Here is a 5,469-nt window from a genome sequence, read left to right on the forward strand (position 1 = left end):
TATTCCCCTATAACCCTAACCCTAACCCTAACCCTAACCCTAACCCTAACCCTAACCCTAACCCTAACCCTCGTATTCCCCTATAACCCTAACCCTAACCCTAACCCTAACCCTAACCCTAACCCTTTCAACCCTAACTTTCAACCCTAACTCTTCTCTGATTGGTTAGTACCCAAATGAGTCACATACCTAAATTTTCGTATTCCCCTATAACCCTGGGCCAAACAAAAATAGAAAAATAATCCTAAGTGTCAACCCTAACTTTCAACCCTAACTTTCAACCCTAACTTTCAACCCTAACTCTTCTCTGATTGGTTAGTACCCAAATGAGTCACATACCTAAATTTTCGTATTCCCCTATAACCCTGGGCCAAACAAAAATAGAAAAATAATCCTAAGTGTCAACCCTAACTTTCAACCCTAACTTTCAACCCTAACTTTCAACCCTAACTTTCAACCCTAACTCTTCTCTGATTGGTTAGTACCCAAATGAGTCACATACCTAAATTTTCGTATTCCCCTATAACCCTGGGCCAAACAAAAATAGAAAAATAATCCTAAGTGTCAACCCTAACTTTCAACCCTAACTTTCAACCCTAACTTTCAACCCTAACTCTTCTCTGATTGGTTAGTACCCAAATGAGTCACATACCTAAATTTTCGTATTCCCCTATAACCCTGGGCCAAACAAAAATAGAAAAATAATCCTAACTTTCAACCCTAACTTTCAACCCTAACTTTCAACCCTAACTTTCAACCCTAACTTTCAACCCTAACTTTCAACCCTAACTCTTCTCTGATTGGTTAGTACCCAAATGAGTCACATACCTAAATTTTCGTATTCCCCTATAACCCTGGGCCAAACAAAAATAGAAAAATAATCCTAAGTGTCAACCCTAACTTTCAACCCTAACTTTCAACCCTAACTTTCAACCCTAACTTTCAACCCTAACTTTCAACCCTAACTCTTCTCTGATTGGTTAGTACCCAAATGAGTCACATACCTAAATTTTCGTATTCCCCTATAACCCTAACCCTAACCCTAACCCTAACTTTCAACCCTAACTTTCAACCCTAATTTTCAACCCTAACTTTCAACCCTAACTTTCAACCCTAACTCTTCTCTGATTGGTTAGTACCCAAATGAGTCACATACCTAAATTTTCGTATTCCCCTATAACCCTGGGCCAAACAAAAATAGAAAAATAATCCTAAGTGTCAACCCTAACTTTCAACCCTAACTTTCAACCCTAACTTTCAACCCTAACTTTCAACCCTAACTCTTCTCTGATTGGTTAGTACCCAAATGAGTCACATACCTAAATTTTCGTATTCCCCTATAACCCTAACCCTAACCCTAACCCTAACCCTAACCCTAACCCTAACCCTAACCCTAACCCTAACCCTAATACGCGGGGCCAAACAAAAATAGAAAAATAATCCTAAGTGTCAACCCTAACTTTCAACCCTAACTTTCAACCCTAACTTTCAACCCTAACTTTCAATCCTAACTTTCAACCCTAACTCTTCTCTGATTGGTTAGTACCCAAATGAGTCACATACCTAAATTTTCGTATTCCCCTATAACCCTGGGCCAAACAAAAATAGAAAAATAATTCTAAGTGTCAACCCTAACTTTCAACCCTAACTTTCAACCCTAACTTTCAACCCTAACTTTCAACCCTAACTTTCAACCCTAACTTTCAACCCTAACTCTTCTCTGATTGGTTAGTACCCAAATTAGTCACATACCTAAATTTTCGTATTCCCCTATAACCCTGGGCCAAACAAAAATAGAAAAATAATCCTAAGTGTCAACCCTAACTTTCAACCCTAACTTTCAACCCTAACTTTCAACCCTAACTCTTCTCTGATTGGTTAGTACCCAAATGAGTCACATACCTAAATTTTCGTATTCCCCTATAACCCTGGGCCAAACAAAAATAGAAAAATAATCCTAAGTGTCAACCCTAACTTTCAACCCTAACTTTCAACCCTAACTTTCAACCCTAACTTTCAACCCTAACTCTTCTCTGATTGGTTAGTACCCAAATGAGTCACATACCTAAATTTTCCTATTCCCCTATAACCCTGGGCCAAACAAAAATAGAAAAATAATCCTAAGTGTCAACCCTAACTTTCAACCCTAACTTTCAACCCTAACTTTCAACCCTAACTCTTCTCTGATTGGTTAGTACCCAAATGAGTCACATACCTAAATTTTCGTATTCCCCTATAACCCTGGGCCAAACAAAAATAGAAAAATAATCCTAAGTGTCAACCCTAACTTTCAACCCTAACTTTCAACCCTAACTTTCAACCCTAACTTTCAACCCTAACTCTTCTCTGATTGGTTAGTACCCAAATGAGTCACATACCTAAATTTTCGTATTCCCCTATAACCCTGGGCCAAACAAAAATAGAAAAATAATCCTAAGTGTCAACCCTAACTTTCAACCCTAACTTTCAACCCTAACTTTCAACCCTAACTTTCAACCCTAACTCTTCTCTGATTGGTTAGTACCCAAATGAGTCACATACCTAAATTTTCGTATTCCCCTATAACCCTGGGCCAAACAAAAATAGAAAAATAATCCTAAGTGTCAACCCTAACTTCAACCCTAACTTTCAACCCTAACTTTCAACCCTAACTTTCAACCCTAACTTTCAACCCTAACTCTTCTCTGATTGGTTAGTACCCAAATGAGTCACATACCTAAATTTTCGTATTCCCCTATAACCCTGGGCCAAACAAAAATAGAAAAATAATCCTAACTTTCAACCCTAACTTTCAACCCTAACTTTCAACCCTAACTTTCAACCCTAACTTTCAACCCTAACTTTCAACCCTAACCCAACCCTAACTCTTCTCTGATTGGTTAGTACCCAAATGAGTCACATACCTAAATTTTCGTATTCCCCTATAACCCTGGGCCAAACAAAAATAGAAAAATAATCCTAAGTGTCAACCCTAACTTTCAACCCTAACTTTCAACCCTAACTTTCAACCCTAACTTTCAACCCTAACTTTCAACCCTAACTTTCAACCCTAACCCAACCCTAACTCTTCTCTGATTGGTTAGTACCCAAATGAGTCACATACCTAAATTTTCGTATTCCCCTATAACCCTGGGCCAAACAAAAATAGAAAAATAATCCTAAGTGTCAACCCTAACTTTCAACCCTAACTTTCAACCCTAACTTTCAACCCTAACTTTCAACCCTAACTCTTCTCTGATTGGTTAGTACCCAAATGAGTCACATACCTAAATTTTCGTATTCCCCTATAACCCTGGGCCAAACAAAAATAGAAAAATAATCCTAAATGTCAACCCTAACTTTCAACCCTAACTTTCAACCCTAACTTTCAACCCTAACTCTTCTCTGATTGGTTAGTACCCAAATGAGTCACATACCTAAATTTTCGTATTCCCCTATAACCCTGGGCCAAACAAAAATAGAAAAATAATCCTAAGTGTCAACCCTAACTTTCAACCCTAACTTTCAACCCTAACTTTCAACCCTAACTTTCAACCCTAACTCTTCTCTGATTGGTTAGTACCCAAATGAGTCACATACCTAAATTTTCGTATTCCCCTATAACCCTTGGCCAAACAAAAATAGAAAAATAATCCTAAGTGTCAACCCTAACTTTCAACCCTAACTTTCAACCTTAACTTTCAACCCTAACTCTTCTCTGATTGGTTAGTACCCAAATGAGTCACATACCTAAATTTTCGTATTCCCCTATAACCCTGGGCCAAACAAAAATAGAAAAATAATCCTAAGTGTCAACCCTAACTTTCAACCCTAACTTTCAACCCTAACTTTCAACCCTAACTTTCAACCCTAACTCTTCTCTGATTGGTTAGTACCCAAATGAGTCACATACCTAAATTTTCGTATTCCCCTATAACCCTGGGCCAAACAAAAATAGAAAAATAATCCTAAGTGTCAACCCTAACTTTCAACCCTAACTTTCAACCCTAACTCTTCTCTGATTGGTTAGTACCCAAATGAGTCACATACCTAAATTTTCGTATTCCCCTATAACCCTGGGCCAAACAAAAATAGAAAAATAATCCTAAGTGTCAACCCTAACTTTCAACCCTAACTTTCAACCCTAACTTTCAACCCTAACTCTTCTCTGATTGGTTAGTTCCCAAATGAGTCACATACCTAAATTTTCGTATTCCCCTATAACCCTAACCCTAACCCTAACCCTAACGTTTATCTCTATGGCAATGAACAGACCCGCTTATTGCCCCCCGGTCCGACCCCCCAGAGATGGACTCCAACTGGACAAGCAGAGTCTCACCAAGTATGTGGAGGGCACTGATCGGATTGACATGTTTCTAAGGAACTTTGAAACGCAGTGCCGGCGGTACGGGGTGCTTCCCCAGCATAGGGTTGCACGCCTGGACCCGCTACTCTCCGGCTTGGCTAAACAGACTTTGATGGCGCTTACAGAGGAGTTTGCTGATGACTATGACCACCTGAAAGAACTTTTGCTGTTTCAGCATGGTTTTACCCCTGAAGCTTACCGGGGTAAGTTCCGGCTGGAGGAGAGGCACCCTCAGGAGACCTATGTCACTTATGTGACCCGCATGGCTTTGTATGGGTTACACTGGGTGGAGGGCTCTGAGGCCAAGACTTACCAACGCCTGCTGGACCTCATCTTTCAGGAGCAGCTCATGCAGCAGTGCCCGCCGGCGGTGAGGGCTTTTGTGTATGATAAAAAGCCCAAGACCTACACCGAGGCGGCGAGGATGGCAGATGACTATGTGGTCAGCCGGTCCCAGATGACCGCCAAGGTACCAGCCAAAGCGGTAACCCCACCTGCGCCGGCCAAGAAAGCTGTGAGTACCCCCCAGTGGACCCAAAAGCCGCCTGCGGGCAGCGTGTCACAGAAGGCGGGAGAGCTCCGGCATGAGCGCCGGTGCTACAATTGCAACAGCACTGGTCACATCAGACCAGATTGCCCGGAACCCCTGCGTTCCAACGGACCCTATCGAGGGCAACGCACCCCAGCTGCAAAGCCGGTAGCCCGCGTGCGGGTGGCTTCCACCAAAGAACCAGGACCGGTCATGGAAACAACTCCCAGCGAGACGTCCCATGTCACCCCTACCCCGGTTTCTTCAGTGCCTACAGCCAGGAGCGGAGGACATCACAGCGCAGACCTGCAGCAGACGGACGGCAGGAGCAAGCATCTCACCCCGGTCACAGTCGGTGACCGGCAAGCAGTTGGCTTACTTGATTCAGGAGCTGCAGTGACCCTGGTCCGACCTGATATGGTCCGGCCAGAGGAATTGATCCCAGGCCCTGGGATACAGATCACTGTGGCTGACGGAGAGCCACGTTTCCTGCAGGTGGCCCGCATTTTTTTGGATTGGGGGGTGGGCAAGGGTGTGCGGGAGGTGGGGGTTTTACCAGGTTTGGATGCTGAAATTCTTTTGGGCAATGACCTGG

Source organism: Ascaphus truei, unplaced genomic scaffold (genome assembly GCF_040206685.1).
Source record: "Ascaphus truei isolate aAscTru1 unplaced genomic scaffold, aAscTru1.hap1 HAP1_SCAFFOLD_1074, whole genome shotgun sequence".
Classification (NCBI taxonomy): Eukaryota; Metazoa; Chordata; class Amphibia; order Anura; family Ascaphidae; genus Ascaphus; species Ascaphus truei.